We start from the raw sequence: 23,386 nt of genomic DNA, 5'->3' as shown, positions 1-23,386 counted from the left end.
CACATTTTTGCCACTGAATTCTTCCTCTCTCTGGTTGCTCAATTATGCTTTATCCAAATGGCATGTACTCACAAAGTTGGCCGGAATTCTCTGACCGTTGGGATTCTCTGTTCCCGCCGGCAGCGCATCCCGCACGCATTTCCCAGCAGAGTGAGGTTGCTTCAATGGAAAATCCCATTGACAAGCAGCCGGAGTAGAGAATGATGGTGACTAGTCCGCCGTCCACCTGCTCTCAGCCGGCGGGAACTCGGCGTGGAAAGGTCGGGGGGGGGCGGCCTGTGGGGGGGCGGGGGTCCAACCCCATGGGGGGCCTCCGATGTGGCCTCGCACGTGATCGGGGCCCACCAATCGGCGGGCCGGCCTCTCTGGCTGGGGGCCTCCTTTCTTCCACGCCGGCCCCTGTAGTCCTGCATCATATTGCATTGGGGCTGGCGCGTTGAAGGAAGCCACTGCGCATGCGCGCGTTGGCACCGGTGCCACTGTGCATGCGCGGATCCCGCGGCCCCGAGTTGACGCCGGGATCAGCAGCTGGAGCGGCGTGAACCAGTCCAGTGCCGTGCTGGACCCCTGTAGGGGCCAGAATTGCTGATCCTGAGGTCGTGTTGATGCCATTGAGAAACGTGATGGCGTTTCAGACGGCATCAACACTTAGCCTCAGGATCACAGAATCCCGACTCCTATTTCTGCACCCCCACCAAATTCTCCCCCTGCACCTGCCATTGGGCAAATTCATCCTTAGAGATAAGCATTAAACCCGAATGGGGGGGAGAGTTATGATAATAATAATCTTTATTATTGTCACAAGTAGGCTTACACTAACACTGCAATTAAAGAACTGTGAAAATCCCCGAGCTGCCTGTTTGGGTACACTGAGGGAGAATTCAGAATATCCAATTCACCGAACAAGAACGTCTTTCAGGATTTGTGGGAGGAAACCGGAGCACCCGGAGGAAATCCACGCAGACACGGGGAGATTGTGCAGACAGTGACCCAAGCCGGGAGTTGAACCCGGGTCTCTGGCGTTGTGAAGCAACAGTGCTAACCACTGTGCTAACATGCCCACTCCTGTTTTCAGGGGATGGGATTGGCTGTGGGAGTGGAAATCCTCCAGGCAACACAAAACATGGGCCGGGATTCTCCCTTCTGGGGACTAAGTCCCCACGCCGGTGGGAGAACCGGCGCCAACCACTCTGGCGTCAACAGCCCCCGAAAGTGCGGAATTCTCCGTATTTTCGGGGGCTAGGTGAATGCCGGAGTTGTTGGCGCCGCTCCAGCCGGCGCCGAAGGGACGGCGCGAGTTCGCGCATGCGCCGAAGTGCCGGTGTGATCTCGCGCATGCGTGGAACCGTTGCTGTGATTCCGTGCATGCGCAGACCGGCTGGCATATTTTGGCGCAAGCGCGAGGGGTTCCCTTCTCCACGCCAGCCATGGTGGAGCCCTACAGGGGCCGGCGTGTAAGGATGAAGTGCCCCCATGTAACCAGCCCGCCCGCAGATCGGTGGGCCCTGATCGCAGGCCAGGCCACCTTGGGGGCCCCCCATGTTCCACTGAGGACCACCCACGCATACTCACCTGACAGGTCCCGCCGTGTGGGACCTGAGTAACCCACGCCGGCAGGACTGGCCAAAACTTAATGGCCGTTCGGCTGTCAATGGCCCCCAACCGACATGGTGGGAATCCAGCCACCGCCCGAAAAACGGCGCCGGAGAATATGGCAGCCGGCGTCGGTCATGATTCGCGCCGCCCCCCCCCCCCCCCCCCCCCCCCCCCCCCGGGGATTCTCCAACCCGGCAGGGGGTCGGAGAATTCTCCCCATGGTTTATGCTGGCAGGGTTTTCCATCCCAAGAGGGGGACAAGGCTTCTCCCAGCGGGAGAGTGTCATGCCCTTGGACAGCCCCGGGTACTGCCCCAGCACTGCTTCCACGCCACTATTTCTGCCTGCTGCGCCACTCTGCCTAAAAATGTGAAAACTCCACCCAATATCCCATGCACGACTGACCACGTACTTCTACCTCTGCAAAATTGCTTGGCTCCACCTGCATCTTATCTCTCCTGTTGTTGAAGATTTTATTCACTCTTTATTGTTGAAGACGTAATTCCTGGGATGAAGGGCCTATCCTATGAAGTCAAATTAAACAGGTTGGGCCTCTATTCATTGCAGTTCAGAGGAATGTGAGGTGATCTTATTGAAACATATGAGATCCTGAGGGAACCTGATGGGATGGATACCCAGTGGATGTTTCCATTTGTGAGGGGAAGTAGAATTCAGGGGACACAGTTTAAGAACAAGAGATCTCCCTCTTAAGATGGAGATGCGGACAATGTTTTTCTTCCAGAGGGTTGTGAGGCTGTGGAATTCTCTCCCCCAGAAAGCAGTGGCGGCTGGGTCATTGCATTTCTTTCTGACAGATAAGAGAGTTAAGGGTTATCGGGGCAGATAAGAAAGTCGAGTTAACCCACAACCAATCAGCCATAATCTTATTGAATAGCGGAGCAGTCTCAAAGGGCCAAATGCCCTACTTCTGCTCCTAAGTCTTAAGTTCCTAAGCCTTTGTAGCCTATGCCCAGTTCTCAGTGCTTTCCCTTTTCTTGAAGTTCCAGTATGTGTAATAAGCCCAATTTGCTTCAATCTGTGGACCTTTATTGGCTGCACAGCACATCAAATTGAATTCTTGTCCTTAGCTATAAATCTCTCCATCGGCTCATCCATGCAACATTTGCAATGTTTTGGAGCATCACATCCCCTTCAATATCCTCCAGTGCCATGATTCTGGCCTCCTGTGTATCCCCGACTCCACCTCGAGCTACCTCCAGTCCCACTCTGTGGAATTCCATCCCCAGGCTGCTCTACCTGTCTCGCTTGTCCAACTCACCTTATAAAAATACTTCTTAAAACACACCTCATTGTACAAGGTGTCATCCAGCTCCCAGGAACCCACAGGAAAAGCTCAACAACTGCTTCTTTTCTGTGAAAGGTCTTGGGATATCCTTCCAGATGACAAGGAGTTACAATGGAATACAAACTGGTTCAGTTACTCTGAAGTGCAGCTTGAAGCAACGTCACCCAACAGTCTTAACAAGTGAACAGAGGGATCCGAGAAGTGTGCCATCACACGTTACTCTGAGGTCTGAAATTTCACAACTAAATAATATATTTAGAAAGAAGAGAAGCAGCTCCTAGATCACAGTGAAAATTAGATAACAGATTTCTGTCTGATATCTCTGTATTTCACAGCTTAGGTTGCATTTTAATAATAGGCACGTTTGTATATCAAGACACCTGCAGTTCGAGTACAATATAAAAATTGGTACTCGGTGCGCACAGATCATATGTAACATATATGTCAATTACACACTAACAGCTTGCACTGATGAATAGAATAAACAGGAAACAATATGGTTTACTCCTGTCACTGTCTCATGCTTCAATTCACAATGAATAAAAACACAATGATCAGACATGTTTATCTTCCAATTTTCTCCCTCTCTGCTTTGATGCTGCTGTGGCAAATGGCAACAACACATTGCAGTTATGTCTTTAAGATAGAAAAATCATGGAAGGTGGTGCCAGCCCCCTGATAAACGTGGAAATTCTTCCTCTGTGAATTGCCGCAATGGGAGTCATTTTGACTTTGGACAATAGAGCAAAACGTGAAATATTAATTTATCTTTCTCAATTTTCCTTTCTGTGTTACAGACAAACTGGTCTTGTAGCAAGTTTAATGGTGCAGGCTGTTGCCTAGAGAAAAGGGCAGACAACATGGGGGCAGCTGGGTGTCAATGTGGGGTGTGGATGCTGGGGTGCAGGACGGGGGGGGGAATCAACAGCTTTGCAGTGGTTGGGGGGGGGGGTTTGAAGGGGAAAAGGGCCAGGGAGCGGTGTAGGGACTGGGAAAGTGGGGGACACTGAGGGAGGGGGAAAGCAGGTGCAGTGAGGGGTGCGGACAGCAGGGGACTTTGAGTGGGGAAAGTTCAGAGGGAGGGAGTCGGTGGTGTTAATGAACGATTACAGGCGTTGGATAGAATGCGTTTGAAACTTGTCTCAAAAGAAACATGCACAATCCCAGTGACTCAGTGACAGTCGGTGATATCAATGTGATTTTGATAAGCTGGAAACTTCATTGGAGCTTCATAGCTTCACCAAAAGGCTAGTGTGTAAACAAGTGTGTAAACAAGGCTTTGCCACACGTTCAGTGAAGATATGATCAGAGAAGCTGTGAGGAAATTAACAGAACTAGCTTCTGTTAAGCTAGTTAAGCATTCAATTATTCTATTTTATCTCCATTCAGCAAGGCAAACGTTTAGGAAAACTAAAACATGTGGAAGCTAAACACCGGACCAACTCCCTTTTTTTTCACCAGTCTTGTCAAAAATAATGTGGTTGTCAGTAACACCAATTATTCCGCTTAAATTGTCCATCATTCCAGGAACAGTTTGTGTTTAATTCAATAAATATTGTGGCCACAGGTTCTGCTATTGCACTTAACCAGCTTATTTGGAAGTGACGATGCCACAGTAATTGAACCACAGTAAATGGAAAGTATGTTAAGAGCTCTTGTTGAACCAATGCAAAATAAAGTCAAATGCTCAAGTGTTAATTTAAAATGTACTACTCAACCTCACTTTGTTTCTGTTAGTTTTTTGTTTGTGTGGATGACAAGAGGCAGATTTGTTAAATTTTGCTTTGCTTGAGCTGGACATCTCGGAGAGTAAATGAAATTCAAGCCGCGAATTATTGGAATTGGGTCAGGTCAGTCTAATTTGATGAATAACCAAGATATTTTGAGTTTGCGTTGGCCTATTCTTTTCAAAAGTGTTTGTGCAGAGAATGGACTCAATCTGTGCTTGCTATTCTCTTTATATATTCCCCTTCAGAGCAGATTGTGGGCATATAGCTTGAGTTAGATCAACGAGTGTAATTTAAGAAAAGAATTTCACACAGGTTGATAGTCTCAGGGGGAAGAAGCAAGTCTGAATTTATAATCAGAATAAAATAGCAGACCCACTGGTGAATAATGCATGTTTACATATTTTTGCAATGTAAAGGTTAAGAACATGTATTTTATTTATTTATTAATTGAACAACAGACATGCTGGGCAGAATTTAATGCTCTCCCCCGTAGTGAATTTGGGTATGGAAGATTTGATCAGGAAGTAGTTTGGTAGCTGAGGATCCTGATGCCTTCTCACCTCCACCCCAGTCCCATGTAGGAAGGCCCAGGGGCGGTCTTCCCATTCCCCGCCAGTTGAGACCCTTAAATGGACAACTAATGCTCACTTAAGGGCCTCATTCTGCCATTGCAGATACTAACAAATGGCCGGTGGGATGGGTGCTCACCTTGGGGGACAGGAAAACAAATCCATGAGGGGGTTGCTTCCCAGTTCCCAAGGGGTTAGGGGGAGGGGAGGGGTGTGGGAAGACATTGTGCTTAATCAGGGAACTCAGCATCGGAAAAAGGCCATTAGCCTGTCTTTGCTGCTGGCCCCCTTGCAACCCTCCCAAATCCCGGTTCCCTCATTCCACAACTCCATATCGGCCCTCCCGTATTTCACTCACCTGTGGCCTGTGATCCAGTGATGAATCTTGTGCTGGCATCTGCCACCACCTCCCAGTGATGGTGCCATTAAACTGCACTGTTAGCCAATGGCAGGCAAGCAATTCCTTCCTGAGGAAGGTCCGCCTATCTAGTTAGGTGCCTGAGTGGTATTACTCAGTCGACCTTCCCCAAAGGAAGCGATCGTTGTGGTGATATGCCTGTACATAGCATCATAGATGGCTGGTGGTGCAACCTCCAACCAGCAGGCAGGGTACAGGCACACCATGTGGTCTCAAGACAGTGATCATGTGACAAGCCATTGCAATATAAGTGGGGGCCCATCCTGCCATCAGGAAACGGTTATAAAACGTACAAGAGGACAGTCATGCACTCAGGGTAGTTCCAGAGGAGTACAAAGAAACTCCACGATCTTGCTCTGTAACAGATTGTTACCTTACCATGTGTGATTTAATAAAGATCCTGGTTTAGACAAGTCACAAGTCGTTTGGTGGATGCCTTGCCAGACATCAAACACCAAATAAAACATGGTACCAAGATTTGAAGATAACGACAGCATGTCAAAGTTAAAATTGCGCGGACGGACCGATCTGGTGGACTGCAGCCTGTGGCGATTTGGCGCAATAGAAGGATGGTGCTAGAGAGGACGGTATAAAGGGACCCCGCCAGCTCCAGTTCTCGGGTAACGCAGAAAAAAGACCTCTATGCAACCAAGGACTAGAAGTGTCCAATCAAAAAAGATGAGAACAAAATCTCAAAGATGACTGAAGCTAGTAAGAACTCTCCGTAAATCATTAAAAACAGTTGGAAATTGATGGTGTACATGAACAGCATATTATTTTGATGCGACATTGACACTAAAATGAGATCTAGCCTCCGCAGTTGGTCTGCTCTGCACAAACGGAACGTACAGCTGAACATCACTGATTGGCCAGGGCTGCCGGTGTACTACGGGACAAAAACAATGAAGACCTTTGGTGCATGCGAACTTGAGCTCACCGTGGACAACGAGGTACAAGTTACTGTTTCATATTGTAGACATGGATATTGAGTCCATCATAGGAGCGGATTCATGTGAATCCCTGAACTTAGTTAAATGACTGTGTGTCCCAGAAGATGGCCGGCCAGCTGAATACTACAGATCCCTACAGGATATTAGAGTGTGCATAGTTGATGAGGATTCAGAAGAAATCAAGGTGGAGGACGACAAATCAGATGAAGAGATGGAACAGCCAGTGAGCATTCCGCAATTCTGGTTAACAGTCTTCAAGAACATGCATGTGCTCAGTGACATAATACAGGAGCATGTTGAGCCCGTATTAAAGCATTTGCAAGATGTGAATGTTAAATGGACAGAGAATGAGAAGCCGTGGAGCTTCACTCTGGAGTCTAAGTTTGATCTCAATGAGTATTTCACAAACGAGGTGATCACGAAAGTATATCATCTGGATGCTCGACCGTTTGAATCATTCTTTGATGAACCAGAAATCATAGGGTGTAAGATCGACTGGAGAGAGGGCAAAAATGTAATGTTGAAAACAATTCAAACTAAACCAAAACACAAAGGCCGAAGCTTTCGCAGAACAGTTGCAAGTTACGAGAACTGAACCAAATGAGTTGTTCTTTAATTTCTTCAGTCCTCCTGAAATCCCACTGCCTGGAATGTTAATCCAAAGTTCAGCAGTCCAACCCAAGGCTGACTTTGAACTTGGCGGCCTACTGCAATAAAGATCTTGGTTTGGACAAGTCACAAGTCGTTTGGTAATTCCTTGCTAGACATCGAACACCAAACACAATAACCGGAGGCTCCTATTCAGCTGTTAGGCAAGCCCTCTTCACTTCCATTAAGTCCATCCTGCTAACATGAAATTTCTTCTATATTGGCCGAACATACTGAAAATCAGGATGAATTTGAAACACAACCCCTGAATTTTGTCACTTGCTAAAAAAGGTCACTGTTTTTAGAAATGTTTGATGGGAAAGAAAGAGACAGGCTACAGATACTTGATAGCAGCACCCTGACCATTTCAATTCAGTCAATTAAAATTACCATGACATCCCACTGGAAAATGTGATCTGTAGTTCAATGAGATTTTGTTTGTAATCAATCGAGAGTAAGGGATGACATCGGCGCTATGGAGGATAAGGTTGAATCCATTTGGGTGGAAATCAGGAATAGTAAGGCGAAAAAGTCACTGATAGGAGTAGTCTATAGGCCATCAAATAGTAACATTATGGTGGGGCAGGCAATAAACAAAGAAATAACTGATGCATGTAGAAATGGTACAGCAGTTATCATGGGGGATTTTAATCTACATGTCGATTGGTTTAACCAGGTCGGTCAAGGCAGCCTTGAGGAGGAGTTTATAGAATGTATCCGCGATAGTTTCCTAGAACAGTATGTAATGGAACCTACGAGGGAACAAGCGATCCTAGATCTGGTCCTGTGTAATGAGACAGGATTGATTCAGGATCTCATAGTTAGGGATCCTCTCGGAAGGAGCGATCACAATATGGTGGAATTTAAAATACAGATGGAGGGTGAGAAGGTAAAATCAAACACTAGTGTTTCGTGCTTAAACAAAGATTATAATGGGATGAGAGAAGAACTAGCTAAGATAGATTGGGAACAAAGACTTTATGGTGAAACAGTTGAGGAACAGTGGAGAACCTTCCAAGCGATTTTTCACAGTGCTCAGCAAAGGTTTATACCAACAAAAAGGAAGGACGGTAGAAAGAGGGAAAATCGACCGTGGATATCTAAGGAAATAAGGGAGAGTATCAAATTGAAGGAAAAAGCATACAAAGTCGCAAAGATTAGTGGGAGGCTAGAGGACTGGGAAATCTTTAGGGGGCAACAGAAAGCTACTAAAAAAGCTATAAAGAAGAGTAAGATAGATTATGAGAGTAAACTTGCTCAGAATATAAAAACAGATAGTAAAAGTTTCTACAAATATATAAAACAAAAAAGAGTGGCAAAGGTAAATATTGGTCCTTTAGAGGATGAGAAGGGAGATTTAATAATGGGAGATGAGGAAATGGCTGAGGAACTGAACAGGTTTTTTGGGTCGGTCTTCACAGTGGAAGACACAAATAACATGCCAGTGACTGATGGAAATGAGGCTATGACAGGTGAGGTCCTTGAGAGGATTGTTCTCACTAAGGAGGTAGTGATGGGCAAGCTAATGGGACTAAAGGTAGACAAGTCTCCTGGCCCTGATGGAATGCATCCCAGAGTGCTAAAAGAGGTGGCTAGGGAAATTGCAAATGCACTAGTGATAATTTATCAAAATTCACTAGACTCTGGGGTGGTCCCGGCGGATTGGAAATTAGCAAACGTGACACCACTGTATAAAAAAGGAGGTAGGCAGAAAGCGGGTAATTATAGGCCAGTGAGCTTAATTTCGGTAGTAGGGAAGATGCTGGAATCTATCATCAAGGACGAAATAGCGAGGCATCTGGATGGAAATTGTGCCATTGGGCAGACGCAGCATGGGTTCATAAAGGGCAGGTCATGTCTAACTAATTTAGTGGAAAGTTTTGAGGACATTACCAGTGCGGTAGATAACGGGGAGCCAATGTATGTGGTATATCTGGATTTCCAGAAAGCCTTTGACAAGGTGCCACACAAAAGGTTGCTGTATAAGATAAAGATGCATGGCATTAAGGGGAAAGTAGTAGCATGCATAGAGGATTGGTTAATTAATAGAAAGCAAAGAGTGAGGATTAATGGGTGTTTCTCTAGTTGGCAATCAGGGATCAGTGTTGGGCCCACAATTGTTCACAATTTACATAGATGATTTGGAGTTGGGGACCAAGGGCAATATGTCCAAGTTTGCAAATGACACTAAGATGAGTGGTAAAGCAAAAAGTGCAGAGGATACTGGAAGTCTGCAGAGGGATTTGGGTAGGCTAAGTGAATGGGCTAGGGTCTGGCAGATGGAATGCAATGTTGACAAATATGAGGTTATCCATTTTGGTAGGAATAACAGCAAAAGGGATTATTATTTAAATGATAAAATATTAAAACATGCTGCTCTGCAGAGAGACCTGGGTGTGCTAGTGCATGAGTCTCAAAAAGTTGGTTTACAGGTGCAACAGGTGATTAAGAAGGCAAATGGAATTTTGTCCTTCATTGCTAGAGGGATGGAGTTTAAGACTAGGGAGGTTATGCTGCAATTGTATAAGGTGTTAGTGAGGCCTCACCTGGAGTATTGTGTTCAGTTTTGGTCTCCTTACTTGAGAAAGGACATACTGGCACTGGAGGGTGTGGAGAGGAGATTCACTAGGTTAATCCCAGAGCTGAAGGGGTTGGATTACGAGGAGAGGCTGAGTAGACTGGGACTGTACTCGTTGGAATTTAGAAGGATGAGGGGGGATCTTATAGAAACATATAAAATTATGAAGGGAATAGATAGGATAGATGCGGGCAGGTTGTTTCCACTGGCGGGTGAAAGCAGAACTAGGGGGTGTAGCCTCAAAATAAGGGGAAGTAGATTTAGGACTGAGTTTAGGAGGAACTTCTTCACACAAAGGGTTATGAATCTATGGAATTCCTTGCCCAGTGAAGCAGGAGAGGCTCCTTCATTAAATGTTTTAAAGATAAAGATAGATAGTTTTTTGAAGAATGAGGGAATAAGGGTTATGGCGTTCGGGCCAGAAAGTGGAGCTGAGTCCACAAAAGATCAGCCATGATCTCATTGAATGGCGGAGCAGGCTCGAGGGGCCAGATGGCCTACTCCTGCTCCTAGTTCTTATGTTCTTATGTTCTAAAAAGTATTCATTGCAGCTTTTGGGATATGTGCATTTTGTGTTCTATTGCAGTCTGTCTGCCAGTGAATGCCACTAAACAATGAAGAAAATAAAATGGAAAGAAATCGTATGTAAATGCACTTCAAAAATAGTTGCAGTATGTTCTGAAATGAGCTGCTCAAAATGTCACCTGTCATTTTAATTTACTGCTGCGCCCTGACCTCTGACGTTATTCCAATGAAACATAATGGAAGCTTAAGGAATGGTACTTTGTCTTTCAATTCAGAAGTTTACGGCCTATCCGGACTCAACACTTGGAGTTCAATCATTCCAGATCAGTAACCACGGCTCCCATCGATTCAGATAGCAAGTGCTGGTAATGACTCTGCTATCCCCATTCACACCTCCTCTAAGCTCATCATTTGTTTCTCTACTTGAAACATTGCCATGACCTTTTGCTTTACATCGTCATCCTTTTTGACACTTAATCTCTCCTACCTTCCTCCTTATTTTGTTCCTCCCTCCCCTCCACCATTTCTCTGCCTCTATACTTGCTCAGAACCTGGAATATCTTTAACTTTTAAGATCCCACTGGAAATCCACACCAGTAAAAAAGTGATTTTTGGGCCTCCTGCTAAACCCCACCTCCCCCGTCCATCATGGAATCCGTTGGCTGGGACTTGGAAGTGTTTCGTCCGTGATGTTGGAAAGGATTATTTGAATCAATTGGAACATGAATGTTGTTTGGAGGATTGGAAAACATTCCCGACAATAATTACATTTAAACAGATTATATTGAGCTTTTAGTTTTCTGTTCAAATTGTCACAGTTTGCATGAGTCGTTACCAGTATCATGTATGTTGCCACACTTGTTTAGATTTTCCCTTATTAGTATCGTTGTTTGGCGCACTGGTTCGTATCTAATGTTACTGCTGCTCATTTCTGGTAAATGATTTCCCATCTTCTTTTATTACTATTAAATGTTCTGCTTCCTTCATGGTTGTGGAGTAATTCCAAAATGAACTCTCCTGGGCCATCTCCTGTTGTGCGGCTAATGGGCTGTGATGCTTCTCTGAGTTCTGGTATTCTTTTGACAATATTGGACACCTGATGTGTTCAAAGTTGCAGTTTGTACAGCACAGGCCATAAATTTGTAGGGGTAGGGAATTCCAAAGATTCGGAACCCATTGGGTGAAATACTTTCTCCTCATCTGGTCCTAAATCATAAAAATCCGTACAGTGCAGAAGGGGGCCATTCGGCCCATCAAATCTGTACTGACCCTGCGAAAGACCACCCTACCTAGGCCCAATCCCCACCCTTTCCCTGTAACCCCACCCAACTGTTGGACACTTAGGGGCAATTTATCATGGTCAACACCTAACCTGCAGACCTTTGGACTGTGGGAGGAAACTGGAGCACCCGGAGGAAACTCACGCACAAGGAGAATATGCAAATTCCACACAGACAGTAACTCGAGGTTGGAATCGGATCTGGGTCACTGGCACTGTGAGGCAGCAGTGCTAACCACTGTGCCGCCCTATGATTGACCCCCTTCTCCTGATACTGTGTATTAGACACCCTGACCAGTGGAAACTATCTCTCTCTGTTTACTCTATTGAATCCCTTCAGAATTTTATTGGTTTCAATGAGATCAATTCTCAGTCTTCTAAACTTCAGGGAATCTAAACCCAATTTACTCAGCCTCTCATTATAAGACCCTCTTCCCGAGAGCCAGTTTAATGCACCTTTGATCTGCTCTATTCTGTCCGCAGCAGCCCAGATCGGATCCGTTACCCTGGCCATATCTTCTGAGGTTTCAATCCTCTGGTTTTAGCGTTAGAAAGTTGACCAGTCAGTTGGCCAATCACTGCGTCAGAAGAACCATCGCGCCTTCCACCGCGCTCACCAAGGCCTCCAGGTCCGCCTGCAGCTGCATTGTTTTTTTGCACTCACCTTGGGCAGGTGAGTAACATATATACCGCAATGTGAATAACAATAATAATAATAATCGCTTATTGTCACAAGTAGGCTTCAATGAAGTTACTGTGAAAAGACCCTAGTCGCCACATTCCGGCGGCTGTTCCGTAAGGCCAGTACGGGAATTGAACTCGCGTTGCTGGCATTGTTCTGCATTACAAGCCAACTGTTTAGCCCACTGTGCTAAACCAGCCCATAGGTTCTAGAATCTTTCACCCCTCACTGTTTGCTGCTCGATCCTGCCTCGTTGGCCATCTAATCAGGTGCAACAAGTCTAAATGCGCTACCTCGGGCGGAAGCCACCATGTATGCGCCCGTCTACTCCATGGTCGCCATCGAAAATCCCATTTAAATAAATTTTAATATTCTTAATGGGCCCCACTGCCACATGATCCCCCTTCACTTAATCTTCATACCTAGGAATGTACAGCAGGTATATAGATGTGAATCAGTCGAGGGTATCCGCCAGGGTGCAAAGGTAAGTATAGCTCCCTGGGAGAGATGGACATGCCCGGCAGTGCCCTGGCACTGCCAACCTGGAGTACTAACCGAACAATGCCGACCTGGCACTGTCTACCTGCGCCGGGGGCAGTTCCGGGATGGGTCCTCCGGGGAGTCGAATTAAGATGGGGTGGTGGTGTGGCGTGGATATGTGTGATGGTGGGGGAGCTGCGGAGAGTGGCAGGGCCTTTGAAGGGAGGGACTTCGTAGTCATGGGGAAGCGGCCATTGAGGGGTAGCATCTGGTATTGATGGGGGGGAGGGGCGGAGGAGTGGGTGTTGAGGATGGAAAAGCTGGAAATACTGCATTGGTGGGTGTTGACCTTGGGGTGGGGTGAGGGGGATGGAGCCCCTGATGATTGTGCCAATGGAGGACGGCGGGGGGGATGGGAAGAGCCCCCCCCCACACACAATAATTGTGTCATGGGGGAGGATGGAGAGCTCCTATGATTGTGCTGTGGAGGGGAGGGGGTGCAAGAGGAGAGCCCCTATGATTGTGCATTCCTTGGGAGGGGGAGGTCCCCGGTGATTGAGTATGGGGCTGCGAGCGTGAGAACCTCCAATGCTTTTACAGCGAGAGGTTGGGGTGGGAGGGGTGGTGAGTGGTGACTGCTGGGGAAGTTTCAACTCTCTGCTGATTGGGCCATCCATTACAGATGATTGTATCAGGCCCCACCCTGCCGGAGTGGCAGTGTAAACAACACTCACTGATTTGAAAACTCGGCAATGCTATCTGGACAAATACACGTTGGTTCTCAGTCAGAGCCTGCCACTCTGACAAAATATGGGAAAATTCCACCCAAGGAAACATTCCAGCTAATTCAAACTATAAAATTAAAACAGAATATGCTGGAAATATGCTGCAGGTCAAACCGCAACCGTGGAGTTAAAGGTTGCAGATGAAATTCCATCTGCTGCTGCTCTGCTTTTATTTCTACATGATCTACATGGTCAGGTGCAGCGACCGGTGAAAAATAAACAGCTTAAGATCTGTTCATAACTACCATTGCAAACCCGCACATTTTATTATTTTGTTGTCTTATTGTTGTGCCGCAGTAGTGCAATATAGTTATCATTAGGCACTTAGAGTCTCCTCCACTGGTTCAGGTGAGGCAAAGACAAGCCCCCAATTGCTGTAACACCACACCAGAGATCCTATTCTATAACCTGGGAATAGGGTCACCTTCATGGCGGAGGTGGTTTCATCAGAGCCCACCCGAATTGTTGGAGCTACACAATGCCAATCTAGCACGAGCAGATAAGGCTCCCGGAGGAAACAGTCCTCTTCTGTTCCCAATAGAACGAGAAGGGGAAGGAAAATGCTGCCCTCCAGCATTTAAATTTCCCTTGTAATGTCTGGGGTATTCTTAAATGCCATTGTGGGTCTCAATGGACAACTCTCGTCTGCCGTGCTTTTCAATTAAGCCTTTGGAAAGCGTAAGGGGAAGAGTCCCTGAGTTGGATCAGAAATTCCTCCAGATGCATTCCTGTTCATGCAAAATTACTGTTCGGAAAACAAATTCTATCTCAACAGATCAGAACTCTTGTGTCATTTACCAGCCTTTGATCTGGAGATAAACATGGATTCCACCGAATTGGATTTTGTGACCTTAATACGGAATTTAATAATTTGACAAATACTGATTGCTATCCTGTGGCCCTGTTGGAATGTCTCATGGTTGGAGAAATAAGCTAGCTCTGCAGTGAGTAGTCTGCCAATCTTAACTCTGTTTCTCTCCACAGATGCTGCCAGACCTGCTGAGTTTATCCAGCATTTTCTGTTTTCAATTCAGATTTCTAGCATCCACAGTTTTTTGATTTTATTAGTTTTTTTTATGAATAGTTCACATAGATTTAGACCATTCTCATGCCTGAACTGCCGCGACCTTGCTCCCTATCATTATAAGTCTTACCAGAGGATCTCTCCAGACAGTTTTCATGGTAAGTGCTGTTTCGGAATGAGAGTTACTCAATAGAATGCTCAATGTGTTATATTCTACTTGCCGATTTCCAATGCCACGAGAAAGAAATTGAGTCGCAAAGTATTGCTCAGTTACAGATTCTATTGAACAAGAAAATGAGGGATTGAAATTCTATCCATGCATCAGCATTTTCCTTGTATTACATATGAACAAAACCATTCGAGAAATCAGAGGAAATTGTTTTAGTGAGGCACTGTGCTTGAAAACAAAATATCACTGACTCCCTACCACGGAATATCATTTGCAATGATTTTTTCTTCTGTAGCAATTCCTTGTTAATGGCTCTATTGTTTCATTTTGGGAAAAAACCAGCAGGACCTCATATCATCCTCCATTAACTCTGATCTGTAAAAGTTGATTTAATTTTTCACCTGCCGATTACTCTGCATCGATTGAAGCATCCAAACAACAAAATGCAGTAGCTTTAACCTGCTGAGGATTGTAATACCAATTGTACAATATTACTGTAATAATGACATTCTATCTGCTGAAAGGCTACACCTCATTTTGATTTTCCATATATTCTGTTTCATAACATTGCTTGTGTACAAAATGTAATTTCTGTTCGATCAAGCTAAGAACTGAGATTAAAGCACAAATTGAGGGCATTGAAGCACATTTTGAGCAAATTGAGCACAATTTGAGGGTGGCACATTGGTTAGCACTGCTGCCTCACAGCACCAAACACCCAGCTGAATTCCGGCCTTGGTTCACTGTCCATGTGGAGCTTGTACGTTCTCCCTGTGTCTGAGTGGGTTTCCTCCGTGTGCTCCGGTTTCCTCCCACAATCTAAAAGATATGTGGGCTAGGTGGATTGGCCATGATAAATTGCCCCTTCGTGTCCAGGGATGTGCAGGTTAGTTTATGGAGTCACGATAGGGCTGGGTGGACATGGGTAGAGTGCACTGTAGGAATTCTGATTTATAACTTCCCCCTTTTATAGCGTAGTGTAAATAAATTGACTTTGATTGAGTACAAAGTCTGCATGTTCTTTGTAGCAACACTACAACCGTAATAATATTAATTTAAACAAACAAAGAACATCATACTGCACCTCCATAGGATCCCTGCAGTGCAGAAGGAGGCCATTCTGCCCATCGAGTCTGCACTGACCCTCCGAAATAGCATCCTAACCAGGCCCACTCCCTGTAACCCATCTAACCTGCACACGTTAGCACAGTGGCTAGCACTGTCGCTTCACAGCGCCAGGGTCCCAGGTTCGATTCCCCGCTGGGTCACTGTCTGTGCGGCGTCTGCACGTTCTCCCCGTGTGTGCGTTGGTTTTCTTCGGGTGCTCTGGTTTCCTCCCACAGTCCAAAGATGTGCAGGTTAGGTGGATTGGCCATGATAAATTGCCCTTAGTGTCCAAAAAGGTGAGGAGGGATTATTGGGTTGCGGGGATAGGGTGGAAATGAGGGCTTAAGTGGATCGGTGCATACTTGATCGGCCAAATGGCCTCCTTCTGCCCTATATGTTCTATGTTCTATGTCCTATCTTTAGACGGCAGGTTAAAGTCCAACAGGTTTGTTTCGATGTCACTAGCTTTCGGAGCGCTGCTCCTTCCTCAGGTGACGGCTTCCTCCTGTTGGACTTTAACCTGGTGTTGTAAGACTTCGTACTGTGCTCACCCCAGTCCAACGCCGGCATCTCCACATCATATCTTTAGACACTAAGGGACAATTTAGCTTGGCCAATCCACCTAATCTTTGGACTGTGGGAAGTAACCAGATGTCAAGGAGTTGACTCGTCACCATCTTATCAAAGGCAATTAGGGGTGCATGGTAAGTGATATATTTGAAAGTGCTGCTGATATCTTATTAATGAATAAAGAAAAAGATCAGATATTCTGATGGAGTTTTCACAGGAGACTAGTGTAAATTGGGCAAGCAGCTGGAAAATAGAATTGTGATTCATAATGCTGGACCTCTGCCCACTAACATGTCATTAGTTCTGCACGGCATGATTGCATTAATATTTTAATAACATTTTGAGAATGCCTTCGGTCAGGAATGCAATTTCGACAATCAACTGACCAGTGTTTCCATCCTCTCCTCCTCCCAGTCTCGGATAAAATTCCCTTTGAGCCTTTTGAAAGGTTCTCAGGATTTTTTGACCCCCTCCATGACCTTGTTAAGTTCTGAACATCACTAATTTTTGCTGAAAAAACTCCGATACCACCCTCTTATAAATCAGCTATCTTTTCTCACAAGTCCAAAACTGCACGTTGCACTATGAAAGGTTACATTAATAAACAGAGAAATGCCAGAAATCTGAAATGGGGAATGGCCACGACATCCTGCTGGTGGGGCAGGCTCTGAATGAATGCCTGGGGCAGTGCCGGGGCAGTGTCCTGGGCATGATGATCTTCCCCCTGCGGGCTGCAGTTAGCTGCGTATCCCCGGTGGGGACTGTTCGCCAATGGGGAGTAACAGCGGGGAGGCCCGCTAAGTGCATGTTAATGTGTGTGAACGGGGCTTTCAACCTTTCATGATGGGAACCCCATTACGTAACTGACAGGGGGCGGGGCCAATCAAATGGGAAAATCCTGCCAGCGTGAAGGCCGTTTAGGACTCACCATCCGCCATTCCTGCCTGTCTCAATAATGGTGACTGTGAAACCATCGTCGATTGTCATGGAAACCCATCTGCTTCACCGATGTCCTTTAGGCAAGGTGAATGCCAATAAGACATGAAAAGAATCGCAAAACTATATGTCGCAAACTTTATTCTCTTTTGTTATTTTAAAATGGGCTTCTGCTGGACCACAAAATGGCTGTGACAGGTCACATGACTCCTGGATTGACCACCTTTTATAACCATAGAAAGGTTACAGTGCAGAAAGAGGCGTTTCAGTTCATCTTGCCTGTGCTGGCCAAAAAAAGAAGAAAAGAAACTGACTATTCATTTTAACCCCATCCCGTCCATAGCCTTGCAGGTTACAGCAGTCATTTTCAAACCCAAGTCGTGACCCGCAGGTGGGTCACAGGTGGATGTCAGGAGGGTCGCGGGGCGATCGGTCGCGGCATTCCCAATCGCGGGAAGAAATCACAACCGTGACCAGCTTTCAAGAGTGCCGGCTGCCCCATGCATGAGTTCCCCTGTAACAATGCAGTGCAGGCCATGAGCCCAGCCAGGCGCACCGCCTCCTCTGTACGTCAGCACACTGTTCCGGAAGTAGATTTTTAATTAAACCGATTAATCTTCCCATCAGAAGCGGTGGCAGAGAGCAGGTCACGTGCCCAATACACTCACGGCGCTCACTCTGGGTGCGAAATTACTGAGGAGAACTTCCTCCGTTATGTAGTTGCAAGCAAGCAAGCAACAGGATGCGTGAAGAACTGAAGATGGATCTTTTTGCACAAAGGAAGAGAGAGCCAGAGACACAAACAGGCCAGGATCTCACAACTGAATCTGCTGGCGGGAGCTTCGCAGTGGAGTTCACAGCAAGACAAAGCAGTGCTGGTGTGAGCTCCAAGAGCTCTGATGTACAACCCATACAGAAATGTAACTGAGGTACCCTCAATAATGATGCTTAGAGATTAAACTGTAAAGAAGGCTTTATTAGGCTAATAACTGTGCTACAGATATGGACGAGAGCTGACTGCTATACAGACCATGAGGCAGGCCTTTATGTATGGCTCCCAGATGGGCAGAGCCAGAGGCGGAGGCCCCAGGGTTCCAAGCCTGGTCTTAAAGGGGACATCACCTTACATGATGATAAGGCAGTAACCGTTCATCACATTCACCCCCTGTTTAAAAAGGAGTCCGGCGGGGGTGAAGTGCCATCATAGGTCCATCCATCTCGGCGGCTGGATCGTCCTCCTCAATCTCCTCAATTCGGGCGGTGGTGCGGCGGGCACGGACGTCCCGGTTGAGGGCACATCCGGGAGCACAGCGGTCGGAGCTTCGGTCCGGGTCGGGGCAGAGGAACTAGGCAGGGCCGGGGGTAGCGGAGCCGGCGCCGGCGGGGTGTGTAAAGGGGGGGCGCAAGGGGGGGCGCACGGTAGGAGCTCACCAACGGGTGGTAGGGCCGGAAGGGGGTGTGTTGTAGGGGGCGACGGGTCCTGCAGGGGAGCGGCACGGGAAGGGGCGTCTGTGGTGGAGGATCCAGCGGGTGCCAGATCCCGGAGGGAAACCGTATCTTGCCTGCCGTCGGGGTACTCCACGTAGGCGTAACTGGGGTTGGCGTGGAGCAGTCGGACCTTTTCAACTAGGGGGTCCGTTTTATGGCTCCTCGTGTGCCTCCGGAGAAGAACAGGTCCCGGAGCCGTCAGCCAAGGTGGAAGCGAGATCCCGGAGGTGGACTTCCTGGGGAAGAGAAACAATCGGTCATGAGGGGTCTCATTTGTGGCCGTGCAGAGGAGTGACCTAATGGAGTGTAGGGCATCGGGTAGGACCTCCTGCCAGCGGGTGGTTGGGAGATTTCTCGACCGCAGGGCCAGAAGGACAGCCTTCCACACGGTCGCGTTCTCCCTCTCCACCTGCCCGTTTCCCCGTGGGTTATAGCTGGTCGTTCTGCTCGAGGCGATGCCTTTGCTGAGCAGATACTGACGCAGTTCATCGCTCATGAACGATGTACCCCTGTCGCTGTGGATATAAGCAGGGAAACCGAACAGGGTGAAGATGCTGTGCAGTGCCTTAATCACCGTGGCTGAGGTCATGTCGGTGCAGGGAATGGCGAATGGGAAACGGGAGAACTCATCGATGACGGTGAGGAAATAGGCATAACGGTTGGTGGATTGGAGGGGCCCCTTGAAGTCCACGCTCAGTCGCTCAAAGGGGCCCGAGGCCTTCACGAGCTGAACCTTGTCTGGCCGATAGAAGTGCGGTTTGCACTCCGCACAGACCTGGCAGGCCCTGACCATGGCCTTGACCTCCTTGGTTGAGTAAGGTAGGTTGCGGGACTTGATGAAATGGACGAGCCGGGTAACCCCCGGGTGGCAGAGGTCATTGTGGATGGCTTGCAGGCGGTCCTCCTGTGCGTTGGCGCATGTGCCGCGGGACAGGGCATTTGGGGGCTCGTTGAGCTCCCCTGGACGATACTTGATATCGTACGAGTAGGTGGAGAGTTCGATCCTCCACCGCAAAATTTTATCGTTTTTTATTTTGCCCCGTTGCGTGTTATCGAACATATAGGCGACCGACCGTTGGTCGGTGACGAGGGTAAACCTCCTACCGGCGAGGTAGTGTCTCCAGCACCGCACAGCCTCCACAATGGCTTGTGCCTCCTTTTCGACTGCAGAGTGTCGAATCTCGGAGGCGGTGAGGGTTCGGGAGAAGAACGCTACTGGTCTGCCTCCTTGATTGAGGGTAGCAGCCAGGGCGATGACTGATGCATCGCTCTCTACCTGGAAAGGGATGGTTTCGTCCACCGCGTGCATGGCGGCCTTGATGATGTCGGCCTTGATGCGGTTGAAGGCCAATTGAGCCTCAGCCGAGAGGGGAAAAGTGGTGGTCTTTAGGAGTGGGCGGGCTTTGTCCGCATACTTGGGGACCCACTGGGCGTAATAGGAGAAAAGCCCCAAGCACCGTTTGAGGGCCTTGAGGCTGCGGGGGAGAGGGAGTTCCTTAAGGGGGCATGCGGTCGGGGTCGGGACCTAGGACCCCGTCTTCCACGACATAGCCGAGGATGGCCAGCCGGGTGGTGTGGAAAACGCATTTGCCCTCGTTATAGGTCAGGTTAAGGGCTCGGGCGGTCTGGAGGAACTTTTTGAGGTTAGCGTCATGGTCCTGCTGATCATGGCCGCAGATGGTGACATTGTCCAAGTACGGGTATGTAGCCCGCAAACCGTACTGGTCCACCATTTGGTCCATCGCCCTTTGAAAGACGGAGACCCCATTTGTGACACCAAAGGGGACCCTGAGGAAGTGGAAGAGCCGGCCGGCTGCTTCGAAGGCAGTATAGGGGCGGTCTTTTGGTCGGATGGGGAGCTGGTGGTAGGCAGATTTGAGGTCGACCGTGGAAAAGACTCGGTATTGGGCGATCCGATTTACCATTTCCGCGATGCGAGGAAGGGGGTACGCATCAAGCTGCGTGAATCGGTTTATGGTCTGGCTATAATCCACGACCATCCGTTTCTTCTCCCCGGACCGGACTACCACCACTTGCGCTCTCCAAGGGCTGTTGCTACCTCGATGACCCCCTCTCCCAGTAAACGCTGGACCTCTGACTTGATAAAAGCCATATCTTGGGCACTGTAGCGCCGGCTCCTGGTGGCGACGGGCTTACAGTCGGGAGTGAGGTTAGCGAATAGCGAGGGGGGTGCGACTTTCAGTGTCGCAAGGCAGCACACCGTGAGGGGGGGCAAGGGTCCGCCGAACCTCAGTGTCAGGCTTCGGTGGCTGCACTGGAAATCCAGTCCGAGCAGCAGGGGGGCACAGAGGTGAGGGAGGATATAAAATTTGAAACAGGTGTATTTGGCACCCTGGATCGAGACATCCGCAATACAGTACCCCGTGATTTGTACCGAGTGGGACCCAGATACGAGGGCTATGGTTTGGGATGTGGGATGGGTGCGTAGGGAGCAGCGCTTTACCGTTTCAGGGTGGATAAAGCTCTCCGTGCTCCCGGAGTCGAAGAGGCATGCAGTGTCGTGCCCGTTGACCTGGACCTGCATCATGGAGTTCTGCAGGTGTTTTGGCCGAGTTTGGTCGAGGGTGATCGCACCCAGTCGCGGGTAGTCGGAGTCGTAAAATGGCCGCTGCCGTCGGTCGCACGTGTCGGGTCGGGAGGATGGCCGCCGACCAGATGGCCGCTCCCATGATTCGCACGAGGCTGATGACGCGTCAGAAGAGGACGTGTCGGGTCGGTGCGCAGCAGCATTGCGAGGCCTGCGGGCCTGAGAGCCTGATTTTCGGGCCGGCTGTTCTTTGTTTATCTGGCCCCTGGGTCTGGCCAGGCAGACCCTCGCAAAGTGCCCTTTCTTCCCGCAGTCGCTGCAGATCGCGGAGCGGGCTGGGCAGCGTGGGCGTGGGTGCTGGCCCTGCCCGCAGAAGTAGCAAGGTGTGCCCCCATGGTGAGCGGGTCGCCGCGTGGCGCAGGCCTGTAATACGGGCGAGTCTGAGGAAGTCCGGGGGGGGCTGGCAGAGTCCGCGGGGTACGTACCCAAGTTATGTCGGGCCACCTCCAGCGAGGAGGCGAGCGTTAGCGTCTCCTGGAGGTCTTTTGCCCCGTTTTTGAGCAGTCGCTGCCGGATGTAGGTCGAGCGGATGCCGGACACGAAAGAATCTCTGATGTGCAGGTTCATATGGACTTCCCCTGTCACATCCTGATGGTCACAGTCCCTGGCCAGCGCGGTGAGTTTCTCAACAAACTCGTCGAGCGATTCCCCCGAGCGCTGCCGGCAGGTAGAGAGCAGATGCTGGGCGTGCACCTCATTGACGGGTTTGACAAACCGCTTGCGGAGCAACTCAATCGCTTCCTCATAAGTCGTCGCCTTTTCGAGCGTGGCGGAGATTCTGTGACTCATCCGGGCGTGGAGTAGACGCAGCTTGCGTGGCCCCAGGATGGGAGTCTCTGCGGAGTCCAGGTAGGCCTCGAAGCACCGCAGCCAGTATTTAAAAATTTCCTTTGCCTCCGGCGTTCGTGCTTCCAGATTGAGCTTCTCTGGTTTTAGGCCTGCGTCCATCCTGAATCTAGTTTAGCCTAATAAATTGAGGTACCCTCAATAATGATGCTTAGAGATTAAACTGTAAAGAAGGCTTTATTAGGCTAATAACTGTGCTACAGATATGGACGAGAGCTGACTGCTATACAGACCATGAGGCAGGCCTTTATGTATGGCTCCCAGATGGGCGGAGCCAGAGGCGGAGTCCCCAGGGTTCCAAGCCTGGTCTTAAAGGGGACATCACCTTACATGATGATAAGGCAGTAACCGTTCATCACAGTAATATTGAATGGCAAAGCAAGTGAGATCATGAGGACCAAGCAGGCTCACCTGTTGTATTAAAGGTAAGTGAAAATGGTGGGTCGCAAAGTTTTGGTGGCGTGGGTCGTGAATTTCAGGCGGCGTGTGTCAAGAAGGTCAGCCGGTGTAGGTTCTAAAGTCTGGCTGGTTGGTAAAAAATCAGTCCTCGGAAAAAAAAGTTTGAAGAGTACTGGGTTACAGCACTTCAGGTCCAGATCCAGGAACATTTTTGAAGAGTCTAACAGAGACTACAGGAAGAAGAGTTCCACTCCCGTCCTTGTGGAATCTCACACCCCACCGTAAAGCCACATTATAATCACAAAACTAGATAACTAGTAGACAAACTGACTCCCCCAGCCAGGATAATAGCATCAAAACTCGGCATACCTGAAGAAGTGTTACAGCCACCATTTCACTCCGAAGAAAGACAGATAGATTTTTGCCAGGAACACAGGAACTGTTTGTGAGACTGCAATTAACTCATTAATGGGCCACATCACATGACTCCATGCTTCTAATCTTTTGGATCATTTTAATATTATACTTCCAGCCTCACAGCTCAGGCTGCTGCTTTCACAGCAACAGGAAAGAGCTCCAGAAGCTTGGGTAACAAATCAGCTGGCCCCATCTCAACTCCATAAAGTCTGGTTGATTTTAAGAGTCTCTGATAAATGCCTGCCAAGCAGTATAAACACAGAAAGCCCTTCATACT

General features: G+C 48.3%; 1 protein-coding gene across 5 annotated transcripts in view; it reads right to left on the bottom strand.

The window, feature by feature from the left end:
• The window catches only part of frmpd4 (FERM and PDZ domain containing 4), a 924,678-nt gene that overhangs the window by 437,159 nt on the left and 464,133 nt on the right, over positions 1-23,386 (bottom strand). The gene's annotated exons all lie outside the window — the stretch shown is intronic.

Source organism: Scyliorhinus torazame, chromosome 8 (genome assembly GCF_047496885.1).
Source record: "Scyliorhinus torazame isolate Kashiwa2021f chromosome 8, sScyTor2.1, whole genome shotgun sequence".
In the NCBI taxonomy this organism is placed as follows: domain Eukaryota; kingdom Metazoa; phylum Chordata; class Chondrichthyes; order Carcharhiniformes; family Scyliorhinidae; genus Scyliorhinus; species Scyliorhinus torazame.
Note: the sequence above shows the minus strand (reverse complement) of the source record. Positions and strands in the feature narration are given on the sequence as shown.